The 19,528-nt window shown below is 41.7% G+C and overlaps 1 long non-coding RNA gene across 2 annotated transcripts in view; it reads left to right on the top strand.

Moving 5' to 3' along the window:
* Positions 1 to 19,528, top strand: part of LOC140257476 (uncharacterized) — a 75,368-nt gene that overhangs the window by 28,236 nt on the left and 27,604 nt on the right. For both annotated transcript variants that reach the window (XR_011905029.1, XR_011905030.1), the window contains one exon: positions 9,462 to 9,585. This is a non-coding gene — a long non-coding RNA (uncharacterized lncRNA). The remainder of the gene's footprint in view (positions 1 to 9,461; positions 9,586 to 19,528) is intronic.

Genomic DNA, 19,528 nt, shown 5'->3' with positions numbered 1-19,528 from the left:
GTTTGCTGTGTTTTGAAAGACAGAAAAGCACATTAGAAGAAGGAAAAAAATGCAGTTCTTGGAATGCGTGGATAAGATTGTGTGTGAACAATTTTATTGTAGGGAAGCAGAATGCTACGTGCTGCTAAGAAAATCAAGTCCTCAAGTCCTTTTTCTCAAGGAACAGATAGTCTCTGGACAGAGTTTCATGGTGGTGGAGTTTTCAGAACACTAAAAAGAGGCACAGGGGCATGGGGGAACCATTTCTAGAAACCAAAACCAGATAAAATAGTTGCAGCCAAAGCATAGCTTGCAAATGAAATGGGATATTCTGACAGCTTGAAATCAAAACTTTTCCAAATGGCATTTTTCAGTAAATTGAAATGAATCCATGTCAAAGAAAAAGGTTTCAGTATCATTCCATGTTCTGTTCCCATTGACATTTTACATATTTTAGTACTTAAAGAAACCAGGATAAGCTTCTGTATTTCAATGCTTTAAGGAACCAAACCCTACAGCATTTGAGCTAAGCCTTCATTTGTCCTACAAACAAAGCTGAAATGCATCCTCAAGGGGTTCGGTTTCTTGGTTGGTTTTTTTTTCCTTGTATTTCAGCATCTGGTTTGGAAAGAATACAGGGGTTGTTCTGAAAGTAATGCCTCCTATTTATTTACATGGAAATTACAACAGATACAAGGAGCACAATAACACTATTTGATAGGGCACATTCTTAGCTGAAAGACTCTTTTTCAATACAGTCGCCACCATTAGCTACGGACTTTATCCAGCAATGAACAAGAGCCTGCATACCGTGCTTGTAGCAATCTGCACTGCTGAAAGGCATCGCCCACTGACTCACTGCATTCACATCCGGTTTGGTCTTCAGAAGCATCCAGCAAGCATTGATGAAGTCAATGTGGGTGCCATTTTTTTTGCCATGGAGGAATTCAGTGACACACCTTTGCTTCCCACGCACTTCCATGTCAGATGCTGTTCTGTCAGACTGCCCCTCTGCTGCCATCTGTCACACAGCATCAGAATGTAATGGAATATTGGTGGGAAGGTTTGCTTTCTATTGCTATACCACTAAAGTTTGCTGCTGACATGATAAAATAGGAGGCATTACTTTTGGAGCAGATCATGCCTGCTTTTTTTATTTATTATTGTGTGCTCAGGAGCATTTTATTTTTTAATCAATTCTCCTTCTTAAAAATCTCCTTCTAGGAAACACTTTGTGCTTTTGAGCCCTGTGAGCAAACCAGTGTTTTTTCTAACTACAGGTGCTCACCCAGCAGTAACATTGCACGGTGCTGCTTTCCAACCAGAACCAAAAAATGAATTATACTCGCAAAAATATGCCAGTGCTCCCAGTCTTGCACCTTCATCAGGGCTGAAAGGTTGGTATACTCTGCTGAATCCAAGTCAATAATAAAAGAATCACGAGAAAGGAATTGTTTCTCTGCCAGCTGGAGTGCAGCGGGGCTTTGCTGGTTGATGAACAGCTGTAAATACAGTAGATTCCCCCTTTGCATTCGTGCTGTGTAGGTAGTTATGCTGGTGTTTTCTCTGTAACGTCACTGCAGTTGCCATCATTACACTCAATTTCCTGCAGTTTTATAGATTTTGTCTGCTTTTCTTACCTTCCAGGTATTAGATGTGCAATGCCCTCAAGCAAATGCAGCCACTGCCTGAGCAGATTTCATCCCTTCTCTGCTCTACAGTGAGGTGAATTGTACAGCAAATCCAGCATTCCTACTGTTAGAGTACCATCCGGGGGCATTTCCACATGCAGGGATTACTGCAGAATTGAGTGACTCTTCTAAGTTGCGCAGGAATTGGGTGGCAAGTTTGACAATCTAACCTAAGACATCTCATTCGGCATGTGTGGTTCAGCCTGCATCTTTTACTTAAATCTGACATTTGGAGAAGGAAAGAACTATTTACTTAGAAAGCAGGAGTTATCTGTTACTAAGATGTTTATGCTAGTAGCACTGGCGGTTTAGATGGATGTGTTAGGTAGGCATGGCATCAGATTAAAGCTATCATGTAACAGCACAGTTCTTTTGCACAAGTTTGAGTTGGAGTGTTCACTGTGTGCTCTGTATGCCTGTGGGATGAAGCAGGAGCAGTAGCTCTGGGGGTGGATAAGTGTTTCTCTCAGAAATACTTTGCACATTAGGAGCAAAGCTCTCACTGATGTGAACATAAGGCAAGCATGGTCTCCTGAGCTCACCAGGATCGCTGACTTTGTTGTTAAACCTTATTGCTCTGTAAGCTTTCAGACTCCTGGGGACAGAAGTAGTGGGACAGTAGCCTTAGGTGAGACCAGCATAGTGATCAGGTATTGGGTTTGGAGTATGAATCTTCTCAGCTGAGTGGGAATCCAAGATGGGATGTTTAGCTCAGCAGATTTAGAAAACGAGTTGCTGTGCTGTTTGTGATAGCCCTACACGTACACAGTTCATGCAGTAGACTGGCGGAGGGGAGAAGGGAGATTTGGCTCTTTAATCCAGGATCTCTGAAGGAGGATGGAAGAAACAATCTGAACATGCTACAGTAATTCAAATCCCTGTAAATACTCTGTTGAATACTAAAACCCATGTAAAATTATTATTGCTCCCAAGGCAGCCTATAAATATTGTTATTGTATTGGCTGAATCCAAACATAACATATTTCCTCCCTGGTTTGTTAAACAGTTGACAGATATAATAAATGGCACTAGCCAACTCTTAATCTTGGTTTTAAGATTTAGATTTGTTCTAGATGTTAGAATTAACCCTGGTTAGAATACATGATAGATTTCTATTCTACAGGAGAAATATCCCCGCTTCATAAGAAATCCCCTTCTTAAATCATCTAGTCTGTGACATCCCCTTAATCCTTTTATTTTTCCCGAATTTAGCATAAATGCGTCCCTTTTTTTACACCTCCATCTGTCTATTCTACTTTTTCTGCCTTGCTTCCTGCCTATCTGCATTGAGCTCTTTTTTGCTATTTTTCAGTCATGAGGGCATTAGCTAAAGCAGTAGTTTCCCAGAGCCGGTGCCAGAAAAGTAGGCTGAATGACTTGAGAATGGTGAAAGACGTAAATGCACAGAGGCACGTATAGATCTGAATGCAGACAGATGGATAGATGGACACGCGCACAGATAAATAATGCAGCCAGTCAGCGTACGTATGCATCTATCAGAAAAGTCATGGGCTTCCAAGTGTTCTCACTAAGAGTCTGGTTAATGAATACAAATGTAGGCAAACTCAAGCAAGCTTAAGACGTACAATGGCTTGTTCCCAGGCATCTACGGAGTGGTAAGGAGGAGAATTAACATCGGATTATCATATTTTACATGTGGGCATATTTGACAATCCTTTTAAGAATAGTTTAACAAGAGATCTAGAGTTTTAAGTATTTGGGAGTAAGAATCTCTAAGTATAGATCCTGCAAATCACTTAGCTATAATTCTTCTGAATTTTGTGATGAGTGAAACAATGGTGCGTTCAGTTGACAGCTACATCACAAAATAAGCTATTTTGATTTTTAGATGTGGGAAGATTGCACTCCACACACTATCCTGAACACTCAGAAAACTTTCATTTGATTAGCTGAGCTGTTTTTGGCAATGTGGGAAGCTATCCACAACTGTAGTATTATCAAAAATCTGTTTTGAAAAGTGAATGGCGAAAGATAGGTATGTTTTCCTGAGTTTCAGGATTCGGCACATCTATGAGGCACGTTCCATAGATGCTGGAGATTTTATGCAGGTACAATCAGGTATGTCTAAGATCACCTGGCTGTGTTACGCAGCTGTCTGACAATGCGGGTTGTGGTTTCTAGATAGTTAATATCTGATCAATGTGCTATCGGCATAAATTTGATCTGGATGAGGCAGGAAGACACACGATTGCATTGCTGTCTACTTCAGTTAGCCAGCAATGTGCAGCTTGTGGCAGCTCTAGGAGGACAAACAACAAGGTCTGATCATGTAGAAAGGCTTGTTTTTTAGTGAGCTATGACAAAAGATGGCAAAGTGTTGTTGTTGTTGTTTTTTCCTACAGTGTCTCTTTGCATCTTGTGGAAAGAGTGTGCCTTTTGTTTGCTTTTAGAGGGCTTGAATTGGCTTTAGTGCATCATCAAATGGCTTTTCAGGTACATCTGTTAGAATGCATCTCCATAATAAAGCACCTACCTGGATGTTCGTAGTATTGCTTTTGCTGAGCTGGGGAAAACATTTGCTTTCTTAGTGTAGTGTTTAGATGGCTCATTTGGATGTTTCATAAGAGAATTATCATGTGTTTATGATAGCTTTTTTACACTGGGAGGAGTAAATTTGGATGAGATGGGTAGAAATTCTTCAAAGCTTTTAAGCTTTACCACAGATATGAGGAGTATTTAAGATAATGTGTCTTGTAGGGTTTTGCTTTGCCATTTGTCTGTATGTGTGAAGGAGAACCACAGGGTGGTAGCAATAGGATAAAGCCAAACTGCTCTGTGGCAGACAGTGTGACAAGGGGCAGTGACCACAGGTGCCTCGGGAAGGTTCAAAGTGAATGCTAAGAGAAACTATTCTCCCAGGAAGATGGAGCAGTACGGAAAGAGGTTGGCTGGAGATCCTTCTAGGTTTCCAAGTGCTGGTTGGGCAAAGGTATGACCCATCAGTGGTTCATGATGGTCCCGTGGGAGTGTGCAGCAGAAAGGTTAGAGTTCCCATCCAGGAGCAGTTCTGTGATTGTATTAGTCTGTGCTGGACAATGCAGAGGTACCAACAAATAACTTGTTTAGGGAAAATTTTCACTGCAGGTGAATTTTTTTTCTTAGTGAGATTGTGGCTTTGTGTAGCTGGGCCGTAATTCCACTGTGAAACAGAACTCCACAGTTCTAAAGCAAAGCCATACAGTGTGCAGCAGTCACACTTCTTTCAACACTGTGACCATCCTGAGTGCTGTAAGATCTTGTTTTCTTGTTGAAGTCCACCACGAACGAAACAACTGTGTTTGAAGATCACTTTCATGTGGGCAGTCGTCAGCTTTATGAAACAAAACAAAGCCAAAATAAATTGCACATTGCAATTCACATTGCACAGCAGCACTAGCCTGAAGTTTTGTATTCTTTCCTGTGTCCATCTGCAGAGTTCAGTTTTAAAAGCCATTATTGATCATTTTAAAATATTGGTTTAAATACAGCGTAGAGTCAGACCAACTGTCCTTCTGTTGTGTCCTGCTATCTGACTCCAGCTAGCATTGAATGCTTATCAGCAGTGCGTCATCCTTTCCCTGGGCTATCTTCCCAGTTATCAGTGGTTCACTCTTCACTGAAGTAGGTGGGATCTGTGGGTGCACCTAACATCAGTATTCAGCACTTTACGTGTTTAAGCCCATTGAAACATAGCATTAATTACATTGGTGCATCTAATGGTGCTGTCATTATCCTCTGGATTTATTATTTTTTTTTCAGATAACCAGGCAACCAGATGTTCATTTGGTTTGTTTCCAAAAGAAATATGTTTGTGTATATCTTTCATTTGGTATTTAGTGATGTGTTCATAGCAATGCAATTAAGAACTCTTGCTTGCTTTTTTGGAGGGGTGTAGAGGGGAAGGCAGGGAGTAATGCAACAATGAACTCCGCTGTATTTCCTATTGAACGGTTTGAAACTCTATCAGGCGATGACTCAGTCTAGGTCACTCTTCAGCTGCTTCCAGTTCTCACCCAAATGTTGGATCAGTTTTGTCTGCTTTTGATTTATGAATGCTTGATTAAATAAGGAGTCTGGAGCAGCAAAGGTACCTGCTGCTGTTAGGGTAGCACAAGCCTTGGAAGTTGGTGGATGTTGGCTTAGAGCAAAGGTCATCCTCTAATGGAAAGAAAAACAAAAACAAAACACTCCCATTCCACCATGAGGAGATACAGAGCTTCCAAGAGCGACTCTTGTAATATACTGCCATGAAGAGTGACTCTTGTAATATACTGCCAAGTCTCTTGTGCTGTACAGATTTTTATGGTTCTTTGCTCCTATTTCCTCCCCCGGATGAATTACACCGAATGCAGGGCCTGTGATATGCCCAGGTGATAACGGAATGTGCTACCAGTCAGCTTCTGTCTTGGCTTCCCTCTTCAGGGGTGCGATCCACAATCTTGTCTCAGCTGGCAGTGGTTCCTTTAAGTGCCCTCTCCTGCAGTGCCAGCTCGTTCCTTGGCATCAGCAGCTGCTTGTGGAGCATACATCCTAATTTTAAATCCTGGAAACTTAGAACAGTTTAGCTCTGATATGGTCCTTTACTGCTTACTGGTGTTAAGCGTGGGCTTAAACATCCAGATTTTTGAGGAGTGAAGACTTGGAGCTGGCCAGGTGAACCTTTGTTACGTTGGTTGCAGGTTTTGACTGAATTTTTTCATTTCCATTTTGTAGTGTTGCTGTGGTCACTGAGGAAATCTGCTCAGCATTTTTCTGTTGTGTGGATCCAGTGCTGTGCAACATCCTTCTTTCTCTTGTTTGAAACTGTAGTGCCCGTGCTCCAGTTACAGAAACAGAACAGAATGCTCGGGCATGCTTAGGTGTGCACATGCAGTGAAACTTGCTCTACATATAATGAGAAACGCCGCTTTTTTTGTTTCCACCTTCATTGTGTAGAAAAGGTGGATTCTGTACTTACTAGTAACTGTAAATTCTGAGCTAGTGCTGCTGTTTGGTTCAGATGGGCAGAATAGCAATTCACACTCCACGTTGTTCTCATTACAGGGTGCTGTTTTGCAGTCTCGACCACAATGGTTGCCAATCGCATGCATTCCCATCATATTTTCTTTGCTTTCTGTAACTCTTCTTCCAAAATCCCAGTGATTAGTATGCTATATTTGTCTGTCCTTGAAGCTAAAGGCATACTCTGGAGTATTGTCATCAATTATAGCTTTGGGGTTCTGTTCTGCATCTTAAGGATAAAATCCCTCACTAAATTCTTATGCCGATGTTAAGTACCTGAAGTAAAGCAACTAACTAAAGGAAGCATGCAAACTGTAGAGCGCTTGTTAGTTTTTGCCAGTATCACTTCAGTAAACCTGCTGGCAGCTTTTGGGCATGAACAAGAAGCAGTACAACATGCAGACCTGTGTCTGCCTACATGAATTTCACTTCTTTAAATCAAAAATCCAGTAAATGAAAACTATCCGGATGCGCTTGCGATAAATGAAAGGCTGACTCAATGTCTGCTGTAGCCATTAATGAGCTTTTCCTACACTCCCTAATCATCTTGATTGTCTTATTGAATGAAATGTATGACACAGGCCTTGTGTGGAATCTCAATCAGGCTCAAGCACTTGCTTCTGTTCCTCTTAGGGTAAGTGGTGATTTATTCCTGGCACCTTTTCAAATGGCACTTTCAGAGCAACTGTTTTTCAGTTGAATCTTCCCCTACCTATACACTTAATTTTGCAGAGCACTAGTTGTCTTCAAGATGTTAATATCACAGTGACTGCTAATAATAGAAGAGTCTCCTGTGCCAAGGCCTTGGCCGGAGAATGATTTTGCCTCTCTTTTATGAAGCCAATATACTTTCCCCAAAATGGAATAGGCTGAAGTAGAAAACAGCTGCACAGGTCTATACTTTTGTACTGGATGATCTTTTAGGTCTTTTCCAACCTTGATAATTCTGTGATACTTCTGTAACCCCTTGACAAAAAGATTCTGCACTTTTTTAATCAATATATTCCTTCTACCTAAGAAATATTTTGTTAGGGAAGAAATACCTCTGGTTTTATTTTCCCAGAGTTGCAGGGTAGCCCATTGAAAGTGAGACCGTGGCCTCACGTGTCTGGTAAAGAATATTACCCTGTAGCCCATAGTACTGAATGAATACTGTGAGCATTCTGTTGGTCTTTGCAGTCTCAGGAAAAGGCTGAAGATTACAATGGAAGTGGAAAAGGAAATGATTAAGTAAGCTTTGAAAACTAAACTTCTCTTCCTTCTTCAAACTGATCCTTCTGGGCATGGCTAGAAAGAAGTGGAGGACAATGGCAAGGAAGTCTATCTAAACTTATATTTCTGGATTTCTCATACTTGCTCGTGTTTAAAGAAACTCCTTCAGTCTTGTTTTTAAAATGAGATTGTTAACTGGTAGTTAACAACATTGTTAATGACTTGTAGTTTCTCATATTCTGTTTTGCTTTCTTTTGATGTAGTTTGAAGGACAAAATTGTGCAAATTCATAACGATGAAGCAGGTTTGTTTTTTTTTTCTGGAGGTTGTTACTGGAATAGATTTGATAGTTGATACTTTAAAATTATAAACCATAACTATTTGCTTTCAGTATTAAAGCTAAGGAGAAAGGGAAGGGGAATCCAAGAGGCATGAAAGGTTAGGAAAATCAGACTAAAGAGGCAAAAGAGAGCTAAGGAAGGTGGTGGATAGGAACAAGGAAAGTAAAGTGAGAAAAGTTGGGGAAAAGCAACCACTAGGAGAAGAAAATAATAGAACTTCACAGAATCACCAAGGTTGGAGAAGACCTACAAGGTCATCCAATCCAACCATCCACCCATCACCAATAGTTCTTGATAAACCATGTCCCTCAGCACAGCGTCCAAGTGTTCCTTGAACACCTCCAGGGTTAGTGACTCCACCACCTCCCTGGGCAGCCCATTCCCCTGCCTGACCACTCTTTGAGAGAAGTGAAATTTGTATTGGCTGGAGATGTCCGTGATAGACTTAGAGCACACCTGAAATTCTTAAGCATTCTTCTGCATAGGTTTTCAGAATGCTTCTCTGTGTTAAATACGTGTTTATGTGCAGTTGGATGAAAATGGGATCCTATTGTAGTACAGATTTATTTTTTCTTTCCAAATGTGGCAACGTACACAGAGAAAGGATAGGATGTGTGTTATTTCAACAGGAACTCAGGATGATTTGTTTAATGTGAACGAGGGTGTTAGGTATTGTGAACTATAAAAACATTGCATTGTTAGACTAGGAGAGCTGAATGTATCGTTTTTAGCAATCTTCCAAATTAAACAGCCAAGTTTTTCTCTTCCCACCGTCAGTGTGACATCATTATGTTTACAGTGGGGGAAAAAAAAAAGCTATTTGAGAGGCACCTCTTGAGCTGGAGCAGGTTGTTGAGTGTGGCAAGAATTCCTGAAACGTTCTTAGAAGTTTTCATTTCTGTCTTGGTAGGAGGAAGTCAAAACAAACGTTTTCAGCCATATAAACTATATTCTTCAAACATTGTTCCCAGTGTCCCAAAAGCACAAAGCTATTAATCAAAAAGGTGGGTACGTAGGAGAAAATGTGTGAGGAAAGGCTGTGTGTTTGTACAACAGGGAACATCTACATTCCTTGTTGGTTTCAGTGATGAACTTGTGCCTTCTACCACTCAGTACTTCAATATTTTGTATTCCAGCCTAGTTTTGTAGTACCTTTTAAAAAATGAAGTTAACAATCACAGTCACTCGAGGATTGGATTACATGGATTACATTCTCACTTTTGTTTCCTTCTGACAGGCCTTTCCTGGTCATTTTTTTCCCTGTTCTGCTGAATCCTCATGAACACAAATGCTGCCTGTTGGCATTGGGATAGAGAGAGCCACCCATGCAGACCCAGATGCTGTAGCCTCACTTTTCTAAGGTAAGGTGCTGTACCAAGTTTAAAGCATAAAGCACCCAGACAATGACCAGGTGCTCCTGTAGCCTCAGTTCTAGGTGGCTTTTTGGTATCATTAGGAAGCAGGAAGGTCTGGCTCCAAACGTGTAAGTTACAAAGGGTTCTGTCTGCAAGAATGATGCCGTGATGTCTGGCAGTGGTAACTGGCAGAACATTGAGGTCATTTCTTCAAGTATCACGTTGCAGCACAGACCTTCCTGGTGTGATGTCAGGACGCTCTCATGAACCTTGACTGCTCTACAGCAGCCATGGTTATTCTTAGAGACGCTTCCCATTCCTCAGGAAGAGCTGCTGTGAGAGGCTGAGTTGACTTTTATCTTTAAAAGCAAGTATTTAAATGTTGGACTAATTTGTAGCTCATTCTCAGCTCAGCTGCAGCCCTGCCAGCTGCACTGGGATCAGTGACAAGCCTTTCTTCCACCACCAAAGCACACTTGCAGACAGATCCAGGGCCTTGGAGCACATTGCCCCAGAGGCAACTCAGCTTTTTCACAAGGATGTAGCTGCCTGGGGGAGTTTTCCAGAACAAGTAGCATATTAGGCTCTCCCTAGCAAAGGGAGACCTTACATGTGTATAGAAACCTCTTTGGCTTTGTGAGTGTTGAATTGGCCTTGCTAGGGATTGCTCTGTTTTATTTGGAGGTGGGGAAGGGCTGTTGACCACGATGTTAAATACTGCCCAAGCATAGCAGCTGGGTCATGCAGCTCAGAGGCATGAGCTGCCCTCCTAAGCGACAGAAGGGGATGAGAGAAAAAGCCTCTGTGTTCCCTCCAGGGATGATCAGAATGGTAGGAGCAATTCTGTTCCATCCATGCATCTTCTGTTGGCAGGATGGCCATCTGTGACTGAGGGTGACGTTCTTGCAGGAAGTTAGCAAGACATCTGAATTGGAGACAGCCTGTGTTGTGTGTTGGGTCATAAGGAATAAGAGTTCCTTTCTGGGTGGAGATCAGAAAATTAGTTAATGAGGTTGAGGTAGGAATTGGCAGTAAGTGCACTGGGAGACATCTGTCTGTGCAGTTTAGCAGTCATTTGGCTGTACTGAGTGTTGCGGAGATTGCTTCGCTGTACGTTGTGTTCCTCAGTCTTGTTCAACCCATCACTTCTGGCTTTGGGGAGTGAGGCTGGGAATGTGTTTGCCCCCCCCCCCCCAGAACTGGAAAGTTGATCTGTCCTTACAACACACTTGCTCCAAAGCCCAGCAGCCCCATTCCAAGCCACTGGCCATGGCTAGGCTGGCTGTGCTGTCTGCAGGCCTACAGCTGTCATGGGCATGGGCCCCCCAGGCTGTGTCAGGGGACCCTGTCTGACAGGGTGCCTGTCCCTGAGCTGGCTGGCAATAGGATGAGCCGCCATTTCAGTTCTACTTCATTGCTGAAAATAATTGTTGTTTTCATATCCACGTGTTCATCTGGGTCTCCTTATCTGAGAAAGAGAAATGGCCTTGCGCCTCTAGGTCTCTTGGTACAATCCTTTCAGCCTGGACAGTGAATAAAGGTATTTTTAAGAGAAGAATATTCACGCTGAACTTTTTTTTAGTTCAGGAGAGTTTTTGTGTGTACCTCTGTTAACTTCAGTCCAACTTACAGGCACAGAAGATGCTTCTTTTTCAATCCCATCCTTCTCTTAAGATCCAAGGAAGTATGGAGGATTGAAAACAACCAATAACTGTTAACACAGGCTGCTGAAGGAATTATGTTAGTTCATGATAACTGTCCAGATGCTCCACACGCTGGGATCTTGCTGCTGGCTGGGAGATTCCCATAGCAGGCGTCAGCAATAGACAGTGTGAGAAAAAGAAACGTGATCAGGGCTCTTCTTGAGGAGAGTAAAACATACACCCAGCAGGGAGGAGAATATCCTAGAAACAAACAGCAGGGAGCTGAAATGAGGAAGCAGCAGCACAGGAAATGGAGCTACACTTGTGATGCCACCAGGCAGATTAGCAGAAGCTGAACAGGAGGAACCAAAGGATTTCTGTTAAAGCTGGGAAGCACTGTGTTAGATTCACCCTTGACCAGTAAACACAACTTTTGCACTAGGGGTGCGTGAATGAGCGAGAGAGGTGTAGAAAGTGCACGTGAGATGTCTTCTCATCATGGGAGTTGATTTCCTCTTTATCTTTTCTAAGCAGTTCTTTGATTTTTCCTCCAACTTCAGATTTTTGTTTTTATTTTTTTATTTTTTTTAAATTAAGAGCTGCTCTTTAGAGCCTAAACTTGCAAAAAACATTGTTTGCTGTCCTGGCCCAGTTTCAGTAATAGCCTCAGTCTTTCCTGAGTGATGGCTTTGAACTATTTATTTTAAAGTAAAGCGTAGCTCTTGTAATGCTGCTTGTAAGGGAGTCCAGAGAAGGGAATGGTAATAAAAACACTGAGTCTCTGCTAACGAGTGAAGCGGTCAACTTGCATTTCTTTATTTTGCACCATGCAATCGTGAACATGGGAATTAAAATACGAGCATTTTCCTATATTATCTCTTGGTGAGCCTTTTTGGTTTTTATTAATTATTGTGTATCAAGTGCAACAAATGCAAAACTAACCAAACGAGTCTTTAAAACCATAATGTTGCTCTTAATTAAAAACAGAAACTTTGAATACGGTGGATCAGCTTATTGAGATTTTCCAAGGGCAATAAATACATTATACCTACTTAGTGTTTTAAGCAAATTTTAATTGTCACTAACAAAATTAATTTGATTTTCCAAATGAAGGAAGGGGGTGGAAGTAATGGGAGTCTTTAAGGTCAATGAACGATCCCATAAGAGCATTGAATTGGCAGGTTGAGCGGAGCAAATCATGAGATGGAAAGGGAGATTTCATTAGGATGTCGCGTTAACCTGAAGTGATTAAAGTACGAGGCCTTATAGGAGCTGGTTTTTCTCTTCTCTAGAAATCAGGGCTTGTAGAGACATGGGGAAGGAGACAAAATAAGAGGACTCTCAGCCTTGCTGTGTTGTGGGTCTTGGGACCTTGGCAAAGTCAAGCTTCCTGAACAAGAGAAGGAAATTGGTCCGCAGTGTGATTAATTAAAGAAAAGACTGAGAATTATTTAAATATAATTTAAAGCCATTTATTGAAAAACCAATACGTGAATATGAGCTTTAATTTCCCTGAAAATAAATCATGGTTAAGGATGAGAACTTTTACACGTTTTGTGTAAATCCAATGATTTTGGAGACCTCCCATTGTAGAAGAGTGCAGAGGCACCGCGTCTGTCACAGCCCTGAGGGACCGGCCCTGGCGCTCTGGATGTGCGTGCTGACACAGCCCAGAGAACTTTAAGAGAATGATTTAAATACTGGAAAACTTACAATCTGTGTCTGGTTGAACACTGTAGACTTAATGAACTCAGTTTTCACACTGGAGGGTTTCTGTGGGTTGGAGGTAGTTTCTGCTGTCTGTGCTGCGCTCAGGATTCAGAACTCAGCGAATTCCCTTTTGTTGTCTTCAGTCTGCTGCTATTTCAAAACTTGGAGAACTCTTTGCTCTTAGCATTTCTATGAATCTTTTATGAAATGAGTTATTGTTTCAGAGTAAAAATGTGGAAGAAAATATATATTTTAAATATATTTATACTCCAAAAAGCTTCCTGGAAGAGCAGGGTGTCACAGTCATTCACAGATAGGGAGCTTGGATAAATACAGGCAAAAGTGTGTCTGCTTGCAGCAGTACACTGTGGAGTAGAAGGCACCTATGCTGCAGCTTCTGTTTTCAGAGGAAGGCAGATGAATTCATGAAGCAGAAACCTAGCAGAGCTTTGCTCTCAGCGCTCTGCAGCTTCTGGGACCTGAGCACGGCAGCCCATCAGCGCAGCAGGGTGCTGCTGTGTGCATGCTCTCCAAAGTCCTACCCAGAGGTAAGCCACAGTTCCCGTATCCCATGTCCATCTCCTGAGCTAGATGGTCCTTGATTTATTTATTTTTCTTAATCCACTGATAATCATTCCTTTAGGCTAAATGTGCAGTAGAGAGCTAAGTCATCTGTGCTTATGTATTGAGTTTCTGGCCTTAAGTAGCACATAAGGAAGGCAGGAATTGAGAATCTGCAGTGCTTGACATCAGGTACCTACTGGGTTTCTAGCCATCAAATAGCTCTTTTTAACCAGAAAATACACTTAAATGCAGTGAGGGAGGACCAGCATAAAAACAAGAAAACATTTAGTGTAGTATGTGAAGGATTTCAGAGGAAACCTGCCTGTGAGATTCTCAGCTAAGCAGAAGCCAGGGTAGAATTTTCTGCATCTCATGAACACAAAATTAGTTAATGTCTTTTCTTTCTTTCTTTTATGGTGTTGGCATTTATTCAGTGCACCATAAGCCCCGTGTCCTAAATTTCTTGATTCATGTCTAAACATTGCTTGTATTAGCTGTACCCTAATTAATCCTTTTGTGCCACGAGTTGAATTTGCCCAGCATGCTTTTCATTGCCAGCAATGGATGCACCAAATCTGCTGATGCCAAAGAGGTAATGTGCATTTAACACGCATCAGCAATCTCTCTCCCTCCGATAATTGCTGATTCTACTGCACTTAATAATACACCAGTAGGTTAAGGTTATACGCAGCTCAGGCAGTGCTAACTATCAGGGTGTGTGGTTATTTTTTAATAACCACATTTTAGGGTGTGTTTCAATTTTACGGGGCAGTCATTTACTTCAAATTACTTTGTCGTTTCTTTAAGTCATTGTGTAATTCCTTTATAAAAGAAAAGAAGAGAGAGCGATTTTTAAAGATGCATTAAATAACACTAATTATAAGGCTTAGCTCTTAACATATTTTTTTCATCCTCGGTGCTTTATAGCCATTTTGCTAATTAATTTTTACAGCATTCTTGTGGTGAGCAGCTAGCAGTACCTCTGCCTGAAAGTTAGGAATGCCAAGGCAGGGAAGTGGAGTGGTTAGCTTGGGAGTTGGCTGTAGATCCACTATCAGCATTCAGCTGCTTCTGACTGCCAGGTTGTGCTCTCAGAAATCTTTCCTTCCTCCAAACCATGGTCTCAGGGGTTATATCATCTTTAAAACAGAAAAGAACAAAGGCTTAAAATGGCCTAAGTCAGTTCTGTGATCAGAAACGTCTTGACTGCCTGAAAGAAGACTTGCTTCTAACCAGTTCCAGGTAAAATACTGAAATTCTGGTACTACGGGGGTGTCAGAAATTCAAGCAAATGTCCACCAGTTCTTTTCATGAGTTTCATCAACTAATTAGGGGTTGTAAGGAAGTTCTCCGTGTTTCCATTGCCTCCTGTAAGGTTTTGTCAGGCTTCAATCTAACTACTGGCTGTTGGCATGTGATTACATTTCTGAGCTGCTGTCCTTTGCAGGAGTGTTCAGCACAATAAAAAAGAATGTCTTCAGCTGCAGGCTTCTAACGGGTTAGGTAGGAAGGAAAAGTAGATATATCCTCCGTCTTTTGTAGGCGCACTGTTCGTAACAGGAGAAAAAGGAAAGTTGGAAAGCAGAAAGCAAAATGACTGCAGTGGCAGGCCATTCTAATTAGGCAAACATGCAGAGGGGACAGCCAGTTTTAAACTAATAATCCAGGCAGCAGCTTGAAGCAAAGGCTACTGGAAAAGTTTTGTCAATTTTGTTGCATCGTTGATAAGTTGAAACGTATTCCTGTGCAGAGTTACGTGTGCACGTGTACTGTTAGCTTTCAGTAATAGAATAAGATGCATCTATGAAATTAGGTGCCTCTGTAAGACTCAACCTCCATTTATTAAAAAGATAATCAATCTGAATATGCATCTTAAAACAGGCATGACTTTATGGTTCTGGAGGGCAGCTTAAAACTACTCAACTTATAAATGGTTGGGTTTTTCAACACGGTGGATGTATTTCTTGTCTGAATAATATTATGCCCGTATTTACCACACATGCATTATTTTCAGCTGCCCAGCTTGTCTTGTTTGTTGATTACATTTTTGGTTCCGATATTGAGAGTGCTCAAACTGAATCCTCCTCAATCCCACATGTTAAATTTAATTACTTTTGAATTTCCAATGCTTAGTATTTGCAGTGTTAACGTAATACCTAAATAGTCATCTGAAGGGAAAAGGTGACTTCTAATTTTCCCATAGGCCCTAATCCTCTCGTATGATCGTGTTGCAGCACTGAACTAGCACGCTCCAGTTGGCTTCAAATGAGCTTTGCACCAACTTTAAGGAGTCACATTTTGCCCTATTGCAAAGCATTGCTGGCATTGGTTTGCTGCAGGACTATACTTTGTGTTTATTTCCTGTAAACAAGAAGTATTTATTTAATACCTGCATCTCAAAGGCTGAGTCTCGCAGATAAGACTCGCTGCCTTGTTGAAAGCTGCTCAAACAACCTTTATGTAAAAGCACTGCTTACTGTAGGCTGGTTTCTGGGCTACTTGACAAAATTGCAGGCTCTGGTAAAATTAAGAGAAGGATGATTCATACACCTGGAGAAAGAATTGGATATTCGAGTCACTTGTCAGGCTGGCAGCTTTAAATTATATAACAGGAAGCTTTCTATTCAGATGTAATGTCACTGAATCACCACTTCTTTATTGATAATTCATTATATGTTGCTGCTATCACTCTGCAGCTCTGAAATGCTTTTTGCTATAATGATTTTATACCATACTAGTATAATGGCCTTCTGACTGTGTCAATCAGCACTACTTGCATGTACAATAATATTATTCTGCAATCTGTCTTGGGAGAATGCTTAAAAGCTTTCTCTCATTTTCCCAATTTAACTCATGTATTATCTGAGTTTTTACATTAAATGGCCATACTTAATATCCCATGACACGTCACCTATTTTCTAGGGAGGATACTGATACAGTACTCACCAATTCCAGAATCCATACTAATCAAATTGCACCTGCCCACTTCAGCCAAGAGCAGCAGTTCAGTGCATCAGCATTTAATCTGTAGAGAGAACTGATGAGGAGGAACAAAAACACTGCGCCGTGAACTGCAGTCTGCTAAATGCAGGCATGGCTGATGCGATTTGTTTTGCAAAGAGGAATATGAAGATACTAAAGTCGAGCTGAGGTACGGGGGTCATATATACAGATTTATTGCCAGAGCTCCACCCACACTGGTGGCACATTACAAGGACGAGGCCCAATCCAGTGGCTGTGTATGCAGTTTCTGCTGTGCATGTTGTTGTAGGTAGTTCTGCTGAGTGGGGCTTCTGGCTGTAAATGTGAATTTGTGTGCGGATGTAACAAACTCAAGGCGTTGGGTCCAGCTTCACAGAGAATTCAGTCCCGGTACAGATAACTATCGTAGTTTTGCATTTACAGGTTGCCTGGAAGTCTCAAATAGTTGCTGTGAACCTCTTCCACCATCAGAGTCATGTACTGGAAATTTTAAGACTTGAAATTCCAGCTCTTACGCCGTAATCAGGGTCAGAGCACTGAGTATGTTGTAGATAGATCTTTACCTTAAAAATAATGGACACACTTCAGTCTTACTTGTTTGATTCAGAGGATGCTGTGATGCAGCTAATTGATAGGCTGAATAGATCTGAAAATGTTACAAGTAGACAGGTGTCCATTTACATTATTAGCATTTGCTTTTATTGCAGTCCTGTGCACTCTGTGTGCAAGAACTTCAGGCCAAGTTACTGCAGCAAGCCTGCGGTCTCCAAGTGCAGGCAGAGCGAATTTGCTCAGCCACACAAGAAGAATGGGAAGGCTCAAAAGAAGTGGTTTAATTAGGCTGCAGCCTTATTAACTCACAAGGCAATAAATGGCACAGTTGGCATTGTCATTCTTTTCTCGGCCTGTTTTCAAGCTATCTCTCCTAGGGAATCGGGTACTCCTGCCTGAAAACCTGCAGCTGTGAGAGTGGGAGACCTTTATGCATAGGGCTGACGGCAAGGACAGAAGGTCCTCAGCAGTCATGCAGTGATATAAGCCTTTCTGGGACTTGTGGAAGGGAATTTATGTCCAAGTGCATAGGCAAAAACTTTCTTCTCTCTTGCTGATGAAACTGGTACCAACTCGGGTGTCCCGTAACTGCTGCCTGTGCCCACGTGTTGGCAAAAGTGATGTCTCTGCTTCTGAAGTGTGCTGTAATTATTTGTTTTAAGGTTTCACTGTGACACATGGCATGTATTTGATTGCTTTAATATCGGTATAACTAATGACCCCAAGAGGGACTCGTTCCTGGACAACTTAAACGTGAAATTGTCTGTGCAGCAGACTGATGAGGTGGCTGTTGGCACCCAAAGGTGTTTGTTTTCCTACTTTTAATATATAGGGAAGATGGAGTGTTGTTTAAATGTGTCCAAGTTAGGGAGAAGTGGAAGGACGGAGCCCCTGGTTTCCAGCCCTGGGTCCTGGCCTCTGCTCAGCTCCCCCACTGTTTGTTGGCTGAGTTCTCCTATCCCTTTTTATTATTATGTAAGGATGTTGTTGGTGTTGTCTTGAAGAAACCAAATGTTTTGGTGCTCTAAGAATTTTGGAGGGGGAAAAACCCGACTTATTTAATTTTCAAAGGACCTGAAAGCACAGCAGCTCTCACGCTTGGAGAAATGCTAATCATAAGTATGCCGTATTTTCAAGGTGGGTTTTTCTTTTTCCTTTATTTTTTCATTCCTCTTTCAAGAAGAATGGGGCATTTTGGCTGCTCTGCAGGCTGTCTGTGTTATGTGTAAAATCGTTCTCCTACTGCAGGGTAGTTCAGAGTGTCATGTTTAATCTGTGTATTCATGGGTTGTTTAATTCTCACACAGACACATGCACACATCTACTTTGCATTTTTGGCATTAATATTTATTTGTATGTGTATATTATACAAGCACACATATATGCACATGTTACTTCCGCCCCTGGATATAGTCTGTAAGATCGTTGACTGCGCTCCTTTTTTGTTTTCCCCTCCGGAGAGTGTTAGCACCTGTGAATTTTATTTATCTAATTACGTCCTTTGCTGAGGTGGCCTCTACCAGGGTAATTTTCACTCCAGCACCGCGTTCACAGAAGGCTGTGCTTCAAAGCTGACGTATTCCCCTCCCTAAAGAGGAAATGTAGTACTGCGATTTGTCTTTTTAACTAAGCTGTGTGGGGCTGGGTAGCATGGAGGGGAGGAGGGGAAAAAAAAAAACCCAGAAGTGTTGTCCTTGTCACCTGCCATTTTTCTAGGCGACTTGACACCCCCAGGCTTCCCAACAGCTCTTTCCAGCAGGAGCTGTCTCAGAGCTCTTAGCGTCACCAAATAATTGAGGTTGTCACATCTCTTGTTCATTGTTTTTTCCAGGCCTGGAAAAAATGCAAATATTTCATTGTAGTCATTAATTTTCCCATCCTTTTCTTCAAGCATCTCATTGGTTTGATCTGATGAAAAGGGCTGAAGGCATTATTGCAAACACAGTGGCATCCAGGTTCTGCCTATAGTGGGGAAGAATCTCATCAGATAAAGTCTCAGGGAGGTCATCAATCACAGTTGCTGACAACCATTTTGCCTTCGTTTGTTACAGATGTGAACATGCTTAATTATTTGTAGTGTAATTAGTTCATGAAATGTCAGGAAATGTCAAACTGTGTTCACAGCACAGATTTTTGCAGCAAAGAGCAATGAGAGCAAGTGTCAGTGGGAGACATGGAGGACTGATGGGGGGGAAACTGCGTCTGCAGGCAAATGAGGGAAATGGCTTGGGGGACAAATGAGGGTCAAAATATTAAGATTAAAGTTTGGAGACTGAGACCTTCAGGAAAGCAGAGTAAACTGCCATGTGAGTGTCACAGAGCGTTGCAAGTGTGTTTTTGGAGTGGGAGGAGGGAAGATATATTCAGTGTTTGCTCTTCTTATTATTTGATTTTTGTGAACTTCAGTTTTTTGTCAGCAGATCTCGAGCAAGAAGAATTTAAGCAGAATTCTACCTGTACCTCAGCCTTCAGTCTGGCACTGAAAAGGCAACTTGATA

The sequence above is a fragment of the Excalfactoria chinensis genome, chromosome 11 (genome assembly GCF_039878825.1).
Source record: "Excalfactoria chinensis isolate bCotChi1 chromosome 11, bCotChi1.hap2, whole genome shotgun sequence".
Lineage (NCBI taxonomy): Eukaryota > Metazoa > Chordata > Aves > Galliformes > Phasianidae > Excalfactoria > Excalfactoria chinensis.
This window is presented reverse-complemented; position numbering and strand designations above follow the sequence as displayed.